This window comes from Giraffa tippelskirchi, chromosome 2 (genome assembly GCF_054371585.1).
Source record: "Giraffa tippelskirchi isolate mGirTip1 chromosome 2, T2T-mGirTip1v1.2.pri, whole genome shotgun sequence".
In the NCBI taxonomy this organism is placed as follows: domain Eukaryota; kingdom Metazoa; phylum Chordata; class Mammalia; order Artiodactyla; family Giraffidae; genus Giraffa; species Giraffa tippelskirchi.
Genome location: NC_137276.1, coordinates 126,640,529 through 126,655,384, shown reverse-complemented (window position 1 = coordinate 126,655,384; position 14,856 = coordinate 126,640,529).

Sequence of the window (14,856 nt, the reverse complement as noted above, 5' to 3'; positions counted from 1 at the left end):
CATTGTTCCATGTCCAGTTCTAACTGTTGCTTCATGTCCTACATACAAGTTTCTCAGGAGGCAGGTAAGGTGGTCTGGTATTCCCTTCCTTGAAGAATTTTCCACAGTTTGTTTTGATCCACACAGTCAAAGGCTTTAGTGTAGTCAGTGAAGCAGAAGTAGATGTTCTTCTGGAATTCCCTTCTGTCTCCTTGACACAACAGATGTTGGCAATTTGATCTCTGATTCCTCTGCCTTTTCTAAATCCAGCTGGAACGTCTATCTGGAAGTTCTCAGTTCACATACTGTTGAAGCCTAGCTTGAAGGATTTTGAGCATTACCTTGCTAGCATATGAAATGAGCCCAATTGTGCATTCGTTTGAACATTCTTTGGCATTACCTTTCTTTGGGATTGGAATGAAAACTGACCCTTTCCAGTCCTGTGGCCCCTGCTGAGTTTTCCAAATTTGCTAGCATATTGAACACAGCACTTTAACAGCATCATCTTTTAGCATTTGAAATAGCTCAGCTGGAATTCCATTGCCTCCCCTAGCTTTGTTTGTAGTAAGACTTCCTAAGGCCCACTTGACTTCACACTCTAGGATGTCTGGCTCTAGGTGAGTGACAACACCTTTGTAGTTATCTGGGTCATTAAGGCCTTTTTTATACAGTTCTTCTGTGTATTGTTGCCATCTCTTCTTAATCTCTTCTGCTTCTCTTAGGTTCTTGCCGTGTCTGTTCTTTATTGTGCCCATCCTTGCATGAAATGTTCCTTTGATATCTCCAATTTTTTAGTCTTTCCCATTTTATCATTTTCCTATATTTCTTCACATTGTTCATGTAAGAAGGCTTAACTCTCCTTGCTATTCTCTGGAACTCTGCATTCAGTTGGGTATATCTTTCCCTTTCTCTTTTGCCTTTCACTTGTCTTCTTTTCACAGCTATTTGTAAGTCTTCCTCAGACAACCGTTTTGCCTTCTTGCACTTTTTTCTTTTGGATGATTTTGGTCATCGCTTCGTGTACAGTGCTATGAACCTCTGTCCATAGTTCTTCAGCACTCTACCGGATCTAATCCTTTGAATCTATTTGTCACTTCCACTGTATAATAATAAGGGATTTGTTTTAGGTCATACCTGAATGGTCTAGTGGTTTTCCCTACTTTCTTCAATTTAAGTCTGAATTTTGCAATAAGGAGTTCATGATCTGAGCCTCAGTCAGCTCCAGGCCCTGTTTTGGCTGACTGTATAGAACTTCTCCATCTTTGACTGCAAGGAATATAATGAATCTGATTTCGGTATTGACTATCTGGTGATATCCAACAACTCTACACTTGTCTCTTGTGTTGTTGGAAGAGTGTGTTTGCTATGACCAGTGCATTCTCTTGGCAAAACTCTGTTAGCCTTTGCCCTGCTTCATTTTGTACTCCAAGGCCAAACTTGCCTGTTACTCCAGGTATCTCTTGACTTCCTACTTTTGCATTTCAATCCCCTATGATGAAAAGGACATCTTTTTCTGGTGTAGTTCTAGAAGGTCTTGTAGGTCTTCATAGAACAGTTCAACTTCAGCTTCTTCAACATTAATGATTGGGGCATAGACTTGTATTACTATGATATTGAATGGTTTGCCTTTGAAATAAACCAAGATCATTCTTTCATTTTTGAGACTGCACCCAAGAACTGCATTTCGGACTCTTTTGTTGACTATGAGGACTATTCCATTTCTTCTAAGGGATTCTTACCCACAGTAGTAGATATAATGGTCATCTGAATTAAATTTACCCATTCCCATCCATTTTAGTTCACTGATTCCTAAAATGTTGATGTCCACTCTTGCCATCTCCTGCTTGACTACGTCCAATTTACCCAGGTGGCACTAGTGGTAAAGAACCCACCTCTCAAAGCAGGAGATGTAAGAGACATGGGTTTGACCCCTGGGTTTGGAAGATACCCTGGAGAAGCTCGTAGCAACCCACTCCAGTATTCTTGCCTGGAGAATCTCATGGACATAGGAGACTGACAAGCTACAGTCCATGGGGCCCCAAAGAGTTGGACACGACTGAAGTGACTTAGCACACATAATGGACCTAACATTCAAGATTCCTATGCAATATTGTTCTTTACAGCATCAGATTTTACTTTTACCACCAGACACATTCACAACTGAGCATCGTATCCACTTTGGCTCAGCCTCTTTATTCCTTCTGGAGCCATTTCTGTGCTTTTCCCCAGTAGCATATTGGACACCTACTGAACTGACAGGCTCGTCGTCCGTGTCGTATCTTTTTGCATTTTCATACTGTTCATGCAGTTCTCAAGGCAAGATTGCTGGAGTCATTACCTTCTCCAGTGGACCACATTTTGTTAGAATTCTTCACCATGACCTGTCCATCTCAGGTGGCCCTGCACGGTATGGCTCCTGGCGTCACTGAGTTACACAAGGCTGTGATCCATGTGGTCATTTTGGTTAGCTTTCTGTGATTGTGGTTTTCATTCTGGAGGCTGTGGGAATGCAGTTCTTGCTTCTGTCTCTCCTCTGATGAATGGGGATAGAAGCTTATGTAAGCTGGATCATGTGGTAGGTCTATTTTTTTTTTTTTTTTAAGAAATCTCCTTATTGTTCATAATAGTTGTGCCAACTTATATTCCCACCAACAGTGTAAGAAGGTTCCCTTTTCTCCACACCCTCTCTAGCATTTATTATTAATAGATTTTTTTGATGATGGCCATTCTGACTGGTGTGAGGTGATACCTCATTGTAGTTTTGATTTGTGTTCCTCTAATAATGAGTAACTTCATGTACTTTTTGACCATCTGTATGTCTTCTTTAAAGAAATGTCTATATAGATCTGCCCATTTTTTGATTGGGTTGTTTGGTTTTTGTGATATTGAGTTGCATGAGCTGTTTATATATTTTGGAGATTAATCCCTTGTTGGTCACTTCATTTGCAAATATTTTATCCCTTTTTGTGGGTTGCCTTTTTGTTTATGATTTCCTTTGCTGTGCAAGAGCTGTTAAGTTAATTAGGTCCAACTTGTTTTTTTAAATTTTTGTTACTCTAGGAGGTGGATCACAAAAGATTTTGCTGCAATTTATATCAAAGAACGTTCTGCATATGTGCTCCTCTAAGAATTTTATAGTATCCAGCCTTACAGTTAGGTCTTTAATCCATTTTGCATTTATTTTTGTGTATGGTGCTAGAGAATGTTCTAGTTTCATTCTTTTACATGTAGCTGTCCAGTTTTCCCATTACCACTTATTGAAGGGACTCTTTTCCCCATTGTATATTCTGGTCTTCTTTGCTGTAGATTCATTGACCATAGATGTGTGCATTTATTTCTGGGCTTTCTATCCTGTTCCACTGATCTATATTTCTGTTTTTTGCACCAGTACCAAATTGTTTTAATTGCTGTGACTTTGTAATATAGTCTTAAGCCAGGGAACCAGATTCTTCCAGCTTTGTTTTTCTTTCTCAGGATTGCTTTTGTTGTTTGGGGTCTTCTGTGTTTCCATACAAAAAATTTTTTTAAATTTAAATTTATTTTTAATTGGAGGATAATGGCTTTACCATGTTGTGTTGGTTTCTACTATACAGCAACATGCATCAGCTATAAGTATACATACATCCCTTCCCTCATGAGCCTCCCTCCCTCATCCCCATATTCTACCCCTTTACGTCCTCACAGAGCACTGAGTGGGCTCCCTGAATTATACAGCAGCTTCTCATTAGCTATCTGTTTTACACATGGTAATGTATATATGTCAATGCTACTGTCTCAGTTCGTCCCACCTTCTCCTTCTCCTGCTGTGTCCACAAGTCTGTTCCCCATGTCAGCTTCTCCACTGCTGCCCTGCAAATAAGTTCATCAGTAGCATTTTTCTAGATTCCACATATATGTGTTAGTATATGATATCTATTTTTCTCTTGCCAACTTACACCACTCTGTATAACAGGCTCTAGGATCATCTACCTCATTACAGCTGACTCAAATTCATTCCTTTTTTATAGCTGAGTAATATTCCATTGTACATATATACCACAGCTTCTTTATCCGTTCATCTGTCAGTGGACATCTTGGTTAACTCCATGTCCTGATGATTGTAAATAGTGCTGCAATGAACACTAGGATGAAAAAATGAACACTGGGGTACATGTGTCTTTTTGAATTATGGTTTTCTCAGGGTATATGTCCAATAGTGGGATTGCTGAGTCATATGGTAATTTTGTTCCTAGTTTTTTAGGGAATCTCTCTACTGTCTTCTATAGTGGCTGTGTCAACTTACATTCCCACCAACAGTGCAAGAGGGTTCCTTTTTCTCCACATTCTCTTCAGCATTTATTGTTTGTAGATGTTTTTATGATGACCATTCTGACCAGTGTGAGGTGATATCTTACTGTAGTTTTGATTTGCATTTCTCTAATAATGAGTGATATTGAGTATCTTTTCATGTGCTTTTTGGCCATCTGTATGTCGTCTTTGGAGCAATGTCTGTTTAGGTCTTCCACCAATTTTTTTGATTGGGTTGTTTTTCTGATATTGAGCTGCATGAGCTGCTTGTATATTTTGGAGATTAATCCTTTGTCAGCTGCTTCATTTGCAAATATTTTCTCCCATTCTGGGGACTGTCTTTTTGTTTTGTTTATGGTTTCCAAGGCTGTGTAAAAGCTTTTAAGTTAATTAGGTCCCACTTGTTTATTTTATTTTTTAATTTTCATTACTCTAGGAGGCGGATCAAAAAAATATTGCTGCAATTTATAGAGTGTTCTGCCTGTTTTCCTCTAAGAGCTTTATAGTATCCAGCCTTACCTTTAGGACTTTAATCCATTTTGAGTTTATTTTTGTGTATGGTGTTAGATGTTGCATGTATGCTAGGTTGCTTCAATTATGTCTGACTCTTTTCAATGCCATGGATAGTAGCCCACCAGGCTCCTCTATCTGTGGAATTCTCCAGACAAGAATACTGAAGTGGGTTGCCATTTCTTCCTCCAGGGGATCTTCCCAACCCAGGGATTGAACCTGCGTCTCTTTTATCTCCTGCATTGGCAAGTGGGTACTTTCCACCAGTGCCACCTGAGAAGCTAGAGAATGTTCTAATTTTATTATTTTACATGTAGCTGATCAGTTTTTCTAGCATACTTATTGAAGAGGCTATCTTTTCTTCAATTGTATATTCTTGCCTCCTTTGTCATAGATTAATTGACCATAGGTGCATGCATTTATTTCTAGACTTTCTATTCTGTTCCATTGATCTATATTTCCATTTTTGCACCAGTACCAAACTGCTTTGATTACTGTGGCTTTGTAGGCTAGCCTGAAGCCAGGGAACGAGATTCCTCCAGCTCTGTTTTTTGCTTTCTTAGGATTGCTTTGGCTCTTCAGGGTCTTTTGTGTTTCCATGCAAATTGAAAAAAATTTTTTTCTAGTTCTGTGAAAAATGCTATTGGTAATTTGATAGGACTTGCATTGAATCTGTAGATTGTCTTGGGTAGTCTAGTTGTTTTCACAATATTGATTCTTGCAACCCAAGAACATGGTGTATCCATCTGTTTGTGTTATCTTCTGTTTCTTTCAGTTCAGTCGCTCAGTCATGTCCAACTCTTTGCGACCCCATGAACCGCAGCACACCAGGCCTCTCTGTCCATCACCAACTGCCGGAGTCTACCTAAACCCATGTCCATTGAGTCGGTGATGCCATCCAACCATCTCATCCTCTGTCTTCCCCTTCTCCTCCTGCCCTCAATCTTTCCCAGCATCAGGGTCTTTTCAAATGAGTCAGCTCTTCGCATGAGGTGGCCAAAGTATTGGAGTTTCAGCTTCAACATCAGTCCTTCCAATGAACACCCAGGACTGATCTCTTTTAGGATGGACTGGTTGGATCTCCTTGCAGTCCAAGGGGCTCTCAAGAGTCTTCTCCAACACCACAGTTCAAAAGCATCAATTTTTCAGCACTTAGCTTTCTTTATCAGAGAAGGCAATGGCACCCCACTCCAGTACTCTTGCCTGGAAAATCCCATGGATGGAGAAGACTGGTAGGCTGCAGTCCATGAGGTTGCTAAGAGTTGGACGTGACTGAGCGACTTCACTTTCACTTTTCACTCTCATGCATTGGAGAAGGAAATGGCAACCCACTCCAGTGTTCTTGCCTGGAGAATCCCAGGGGTGGGGGAGCCTGGTGGGCTGTCGTCTATGGGGTTGCACAGAGTCGGACACGACTGAAGTGACTTAGCAGCAGCAGCAGCAGCAGCTTTCTTTATAGTCCAACTCTCTCATCCATACATGACTACTGGAAAAACCATAACTTTGACTAGACAGACCTTTGTTGACGAAGTGATGTCTCTGCTTTTTAATATGCTATCTAGGTTGGTCATAACTTTCCTTCCAAGGAGTAAGCTTCTTTTAACTTCATGGCTGCAATCACCATCTGCAGTGATTTTGGAGCCCAAAACAATAAAGTCAGCCACTGTTTCCACTGTTTCCCCATCTATTTGCCATGAAGTGATGGGACCAGATGCCATGATCTTAGTTTTCTGAATGTTGAGCTTTAAGCCAATTTTTTCATTCTCCTCTTTCACTTTCATCAAGAGGCTCTTTAGTTCTTCTTCACTTTCTGCCATAAGGGTGGTGTCATCTGCATATCTGAGGTTATTGATATTTCTCCTGGCAATCTTGATTCTAGCTTGTGCTCCCTCCAGCCCAGCATTTCGCATGATGAAGAAAGCTGAGCACCGAAGAATTGATGCATTGAACATGTTGGAGAAGACTCTTGAGAGTCCCTTGGACTGCAAGGAGATCCAATCAATCCATCCTAAAAGAGATCAATCCTGGGTATTCATTGGAAGGTCTGATGTTGAAGCTGAAACTCCAATACTTTGGCCACCTCATGTGAAGGGTTGACTCATTGGAAAAGACCCTAATGCTGGGTAGGATTGGGGGCGAGAGGAGAAGGGGAAGACAGAGGATGATATGGTTGGATGGCATAACCGACTTGATGGACATGGGTTTGGGTAGACTCCGGGAGTTGGTGATGGACAGAGAGGCCTGGCGTGCTGCGGTTCATGGGGTCGCAAAGAGTCGGACACGACTGAGCGACTGAACTGAACTGAACTCTGCATATAAGTTTCTTTCATCAACATCTTATTTTCATAGTATGAGTCTTTTGCTTCCGTAGGTAGATTTATTCCTAGATATTTTATTGTTTTTGATGCAATGGCAAATGGAATTGTTTCCTTAATTTCTCTTACTAATCTTTCATTGATAGTGTATAGAAGTGCAAAAGATTTCTGTGTGTTAATGTTGTATCCGCAAAGATTTTCTATGTATAGTATCATGGTTATCAGCAAACAGTTACAGTTTTACTTTTTCTTTTCCAATTTGGATTCCTTTTATATCTTTTTCTTTGATGATTACTGTGGCTAGTAAACATTCCAAAACTATGGTTAAGAATGAAAAAATTACTATAATGATTTAGTAAGCTTTGTCAGTGATGGGCATCTTCCATTTGGATATATTCATGATATATTTTTACCAGCTATTAATACTATTATTTTTTAGCAAGAGCAACAATATGTATGTGCATTTAATAAATATAAAAACACTGCATTTCTTGTTTTTAAAACATATAAAAATTATTTACTTCTTCTTTCTCTATTTTCATATTTATTTTATAATGCATATAATTTATTAGTGGAAAAGAAGATATATACATATATGTGCATAATTTATGAATAAATAAATATACAAAGATTATAGTGCATGCCCCCAAAGTTTCTAATTATGGGAATGTATCATCACAATATTTAGAGACCAGTGATTTTCAAGTGTGAGTTTGGAATTTAGCAGACAGGTTCAAATAGGACTCTGCCACTCACTGGCTGCATTCCCTTGATCTAAATAATCTATTATAGGTCTTATTTTTTCACTGTAAATTGAGATAAGGCCCACAAAGCATTTAATATAGTGTACCATGTAGTAAATGTTCAATAAATATCATGAATATTCAATAAACATCAATAGACATTATCATTGTGCCTAAGTATTTCCAAGTTCTCCAGTCTTTCAGGATTACCCTTTTGCTTAATATCATAATAAATAACTCAGTTCCTCCCATCTTACTTATTTATGAGAAGACCAGCATATGCTCCTGAATTTCGGTAAGAGGTGCTTAAATTCTTTTGGTGGTTACACTTCTCTGGTGGCTGCGTGATGTCTCTCTCCTGGCTCAGTTGTCCATCATCTGTAGTCTTTCATCCTATTCCTTTTCTACATGACTTTCAAGAGTGGGCATAATCTCCTTTCTAGCATTCCTTGAGACTCAAGGCTATTGTAAGATTTTCCTTAAGATTTGTGGATAACAAAGGGTAAATACAGTTTGCTGTTGTTGTTCAGTTGCTGAGTTGTGTCCGACTCTTTGTGACTCCATGGACTGCAGCACGCCAGGCTTCCCTGTCCATCACTTTCTCCGAGTTTGCTCAGATTCATTGTCCATTGATTCAGTGATGCTATTTAACTATCTCATCCTCTGGCACTCTCTTCTCCATTTGCCTTCAGTTCTTCCCAGCATCAGAGTCTTTTTCAGTGAGTCAGCTCCTCGAATCATGTTGCGAAAGCATTGGAGCTTCAGCTTCAGCATCAGTCCTTCTAATAAATATTCAGGGTTGATTTCCTTTAGGATTGACTGGTTTGATCTCCTTGCAGTCCAAAGTTCTTTCAAGAGTCTTGTCCAGCACCACAATTCAAAGAATACAGTTTACCCTGTATTTACCTTGTGTTAATAAGGGAATCAACTTAAAATTTCGATATCATACAATGTCCTTCTGAAGTTCATGGACTGCTGTCCACTGTTAGGAATCTCTTACTGATTCTGTGTGGCTTTGGGCCTGGTCTGTCTCCCTGTTGTTAGCACTAAGAACTTTTGAGAACTTTCTGCCTTCTTAGCTCTTCCTTGAATCTCTGCCGCAGTTTCTCAGACCACTACAGGCTACTGTGTCATGCCAATGCCTTAAGCATAGCTGCTCTCTGAGCTTTAAACTCCTCCAGGGTGCTATTCACACAGATGTGTGAGTAACACTTCCTGTAGTTACACTGTAAGGCAGCCCTGACCCTTTTCATCATGAGTGGAGGTGGTGAAAAAGCTTCACTTTCAAAATCAAGACTCTTTTAACTTATCTTCCTAAAATTAAAAAAAAAAAAGAAAAAATTACCATAGGTGTCTCTTTTTTACTAAACAATTAAAAGCAGCGTTTGAATCTACTGTTTTTCTTTTCTGACTTCAAAGTTATCAGATTGAATTCTGAGGCAGGGCTCAAGGTCAGAATTTTTTGTACTTTCCCTGTGAATCTTTATAATGGAGCTGGACACTATACAATTTATTACCCCTACTTTCTTTCTAATTCAAGTACTAGATGTCTATTTTTCCCCTTCTTTCAACCATCACCACTACAAATAGCAACAAAGCTATCATCACCATCACCACCATCATGACCTACATGATCACCTTGGCCATGAGCATCACTCTCTCCACTACCACCATCACTGTCACTTTCTCCATCACCAACATCATGGTCAGCATCAACTTGAAGGACTGCCATCTCCCCAATGATCATAGTCACTACTACCATAGCCATCACTACCAACTTGACTTTTCTGAGATCTTGTGGCAATTCTATGAAAAGCCATCAAAGCTCTCTAGAGGTCTTTATTTTATCTATAGATATGTCTTTGAGCTTCCAGCATTTGTTTTGTTTTTGTTGGTTTGTTTTTCTTTTGCTTATTTTTGCTCATCAGATACCCTCTTCTTCCATTTCTAGAGAGAAGACCAGAATAAAACCAGTGTCCCAGTCCTGATCTCTTACAGATCAGACACTGATGTTTCTTCAGACTTGGGGCTGATCCTGAGCCTTGTCAAAATATGGTCATAGTTCTATAATATAGTTTCTACCCTTTCCATCTTGTTGTTTCCCATTGTCTCCAGAGAACTTCCCTGGGCTATTTCTTGGCTCTAGGGAACCCCACCACCATCCAGACAACTCTAATTTTTTTTTTTTTTTTTTCAGACAACTCTAATTTTTGAAAAAGGGGGATGAGTTATTAAAAGTGACCTCTTGCCTTTAGGGACTTCTTTAGGTGCTTGGCCATCCGATGACCAAAAACCCCAAGTCAGAAAAGTTTTCCATCCACTTGGTATCATAGTAAGGGACTGACCACCTGCCATTAGTGGATCTAGTTAGTTTCTCACCTATTCATGATCTAATGGGAGGTTTCTCACAGAACATCAATGACTGGATTTCCTTTCAACTGGGGTGTCTATCAGTGCAATGATGGACACCTTCTAACAGTAGCCTCATGATCCACTGCCCCTAAAGTGGAAAACAGGCCTTTGTAAGTAATGTTGGCCATGAGAGCATAGCCTTCTTAAAGGTTTTCAGTCTTCTTTTTGAGTTGAACATGGTCTAATATAGGACAGAGAGGGAAAGAATATTAATAAGTAATAATAATGCATTCCCTGTAATTAGCTACAGTATGAGTTAGAAACAAAAATTTGGTACAGTACCTGGACATCTCAAGTAAGAAATCAAATAAACTAACTTTGGTTCAATTACATTGAGTGAAAGGTGCTATACAGCATAGGCGACCAGAGGCTAGGATAAGGTTTTATTGGATCATAGCTATTCTCATTCACTTACGCATCATCTGTGGCTGTTTTTGTGCTACAATGGCAGGGCTCAATAGCTGTGAGAGTCTGTGTGATCCACCAAGTCTAAAATATTCATTATCAGGCTCTTTATACAAAAAAGTTTGGCAACCCTTGCTCTAAATAATGAATATTTTTTTTCTTCTTAGAAATGTTTTTTTTGTGTGTGTCATAGAAGTGAAGGCTTAACTCTACTTAAGGCATTAGATGTAGAGAGTAGTTGAAGCAGGGCTTCTATATATCCTGCTAGATCCAGGGTGTTTGGTCCTAACTATTGATAGACAAGAGTAGCCTTCTGCCTTTCAACCTTCAGTCCAGTTTACTATATTGGAGATTAGTCAAGACCTTGGCTGATAGCAATCTCTTTGCTTTGCTTCCTTTGGACAAATACCTCCTCAGAGACCTTGTGGGAAGGTGAAGTGATAGATCCAAAGCAGAATGGGTCACACTCATGATGGGGTATTCCTGAGTTTCTCAGTCAGATGCTACCTGTTAGTACCTTAATTGGGTTTGGAAGATCCCCTGGAGGAGGATATGGCAACGTAGTCCAGTATTCTTGCCTGGAGAATCCTATGGACAGAAGAACCTGTCAGGCTACAGTCCACAGGGTTGCAAAGAGTTGGACACAACTGAAGCAACTTAGCATACATACATGATATGTTTGTGTGCATGAATGGAGAAAGCTAACTGAGTTAACTTGCTGGTAATAAGACAATTTAAGTTTGTCATCTCCAAGTGGTTTTATCTCACTGCCACAAATTCAAGGCCTATGGTGTCTCAGCACATCCTGAGGTTCAGCTCAGTCGTGTCCAACTCTTTGCAACCCCATGGACTGCAGCACACCAGGTTTCCCTGTCCATCACCAGCTCCCGGAACTTGCTCAAACTCATGCCCATTGAGTCAGTGATGCCATCCAACCATCTCATCCTCTGTCGTCCCCTTCTCCTCCCGCCTTCAGTCTTTCCCAGCATCAGGGTCTTTTCAAATGAGTCAGTTCTTCGCGTCAGGTGGCCAAAGTATTGGAGTTTCAGCTTCATCATCAATCCTTCCAATGATTATTCAGGACTGATTTCCTTTAGGATGGACTGGTTGGATCTCCTTGCAGTCCAAGGGACTCTCAAGAGTCTTCTCCAACACCACAGTTCAAAAGCATCAATTCTTTAGCACTTGGCTTTCTTTATAGTCCAACTCTCACATCCACACATGACTATTGGAAAAAACATAGCTTTGACTAGACAGACCTTTGTCGATAAAGGAATGTCTCTGCTTTTAAATATGCTGTCTAGGTTGGTCATAACTTTTCTTCCAAGGAGCAAGTGTCTTTTAATTTCATGGCTGCAGTAACCATCTGCAGTGATTTTGGAGCCCCCCAAAATAGCCTATCACTGTTTCCATTTTTTCCCCATCTATTTTCCATGAAGTGATGGGACCAGATGCCATAACCTTAGTGTTTTGAATGTTGAGTTTTAAGCCAACTTTTTCACTCTCCTCTTTCACTTTTATCAAGGGGCTCTTTAGTTCTTCTTTGCTTTCTGCCATAAGGGTGGTATCATCTGCAAATCTGAGGTTATAGATATTTCTCCCGGCAATCTTGATTCTGGCTTGTGCTTCATCCAGCCCAGCATTTCGCATGATGTACTCGGCATATAAGTTCAATAAGCAGAGTGACAATATATAGGCTTGACGTACTTCTTTCCCTTTTTGAAACCAGTCTGTTGTTCCATGTCCGGTTCTAACTGTTGCTTCTTGACCTGCATACAGATTTCTCAGGAGGCAGGTCAGGTGGTCTGGTATTCCCATCTCTGAGAATTTTCCAGTTTGTTGTGATCCACACAGTCAAAGGCTTTGGCGTAGTCAATAAAGCAGATGTAGATGTTTTTCTGGAACTCTCTTGCTTTTTCGATGATCCAATGGATGTTGGCAATTTGATCTGTGGTTCCTCTGCCTTTTCTAAATCCAGCTTGAACATCTGGAAGTTCACAGTTCACGTATTGTTGAAGCCTGGCTTGGAGAGTTTTGAGCATTACTTTGCTAGAGTGTGAGATGAGTGCAACTGTGCGGTGGTTTGAACATTCTTTGGCATTGCCTTTCTTTGGGATTGAGTGAAAACTGACCTTTTCCAGTCCTGTGGCCCATGCTGAGTTTTCCAGATTTGCTGGCATATTGAGTGCAGCACTTTCACAGCATAATCTTTTAGGGTTTGAAATAGCTCAACTGGAATTCTATCACCTCTACCAGCTTTGTTTGTAGTAATGTTTCCTAAGGCCCATGTGACTTCACACTCTAGGATGTCTGGCTCTAGGTCAGTGATTACACAGTTGTGGTTGTCTGGGTCATTAAGACCTTTCTGTACAGTTCTTCTGTGTATTCTTGCTACCTCTTCTTAATATCTTCTGATTCTGTTAGGTCCATACTGTTTCTGTCCTTTATTATGCCCATCTTTGCATGAAATGTTCCCTTGGTATCTCTAATTTTCTTGACGAGATCTCTAGTCTTTCCTATTCTATTGTTTTCCTCTATTTCTTTGCACTGATCACTGAGGAAGGCTTTCTTATCTCTCCTTGCTATTCTTTGGGAACTCTGCATTCAAATGGGTATATTTTCCTATTCTCCCTTGCCTTTTGCTTCTCTTCTTTTCTCAGCTATTTGTAAAGCTTTCTCAGACAATCATTTTGCCTTTTTGCATTTCTTTTTATTGGGGATGGTTTTGATTACCACATCCTACACAATGTTACGAACCTCCATCCATAGTTCTTCAGGCACTCTATCAGATCTAATCCCTTGAATCGATTTGTCACTTCCACCATATAATCATAAAGGATTTGATTTAGGTCATACCTGAAAGGCCTAATGGTTTTCTCTACTTTCTTCAATTCAAGTCTGAATTTTTCAATAAGGAGTTCATGATCTGAGCCACAGTCAGCTCCAGGTCTTCTTTAGGCTGACTGTATAGAGCTTCTTCATCTTTGGCTGCAAAGGGTATAATCAATGTGATTTCGGTACTGACCATCTGGTGATGTTCATGTGTAGAGTGTCTTTTGTGTTGTTGGAAAAGGGTGTTTGCCATGACCAGTACATTCTTTTGGCAAAACCCTGTTAGCCTTTGACCTGCTTCATTTTGTACTCCAAGGCCAAACTTGTCTGTTACTCCAGGTATCTCTTGACTTCCTACTTCTGCATTCCAATCCCCTATGATGAAAGGGACATCTTTTTCTGGTGTTAGTTTTAGAAGGTCTTGTAGGTCTTCAAAGAACCGTTCAGCTTCTTCAGCATTAGTGGTTGGGGCATAGACTTGGTTTACTATGATATTGAATGGTTTGCCTTGGGAATGAACCGAGATCATTCTATCATTTTTGAGACTGCATCCAAGTACTGCATTTCAGACTCTTTTGTTGAATATGAGGGTTATTCCATTTCTTCTAAGAGATTCTTGCCCACAGTAGATAGTAGTAGATAACAACGGTCATCTGAATTAAATTTACCCATTCTCATCCATTTTAGATCACTGATTCTTAAAATGTCAATGTTCACTCTTGCCATCCTCTGTTTGACCACTTCAAATTTACCTTGATTCATGGATCTAACATTCCAGGTTCCTATGCAGTATTGTTGTTTACAGCATTGGAGTTTACTTTCATCACCAGACACATCCACAACTGGACGTCATTTCTTTTGTACTCAGCCTCTTCATTACTTCTGGAGCTATTTCTCTGTGCTTCTCCAGTAGCATATTGGACACCTACTAACCTGGGGTGTTCACATTTCAGTGGACCACTAGCCACTGGACCACCAGGGAAGTCCCCTGCCTCACTCTTTGAAGAACCCTTGATTACATTGGGCTTCTAGAATAATCCAGAATCTTCTCCCCATCCCGAGGCCTTAAATCATGTCTGCAATGCCTTTTTTTGCCATATACCATATGAACAAGTTCCTGGAATTAGGACTTGGATGTTTTGGGGGCCATTATCCAGCCTACCCAGAGGAGGAAATGGCCACCCACCCCAGGACTCTTGCCTGGAGAATCCCATGGATGGAGGAGCCTGGTGGACTGCAGTCCATGGGGTCGCTCAGAGTCGGACACAACTGAGCTACTTCACTTTCACTTTTCACTTTCATGAATTGGAGAAGGAAATGACAACCCACTCCAGTGTTCTTGTTTGGAGAATCCCAGGGACGGGGGAGCCTGG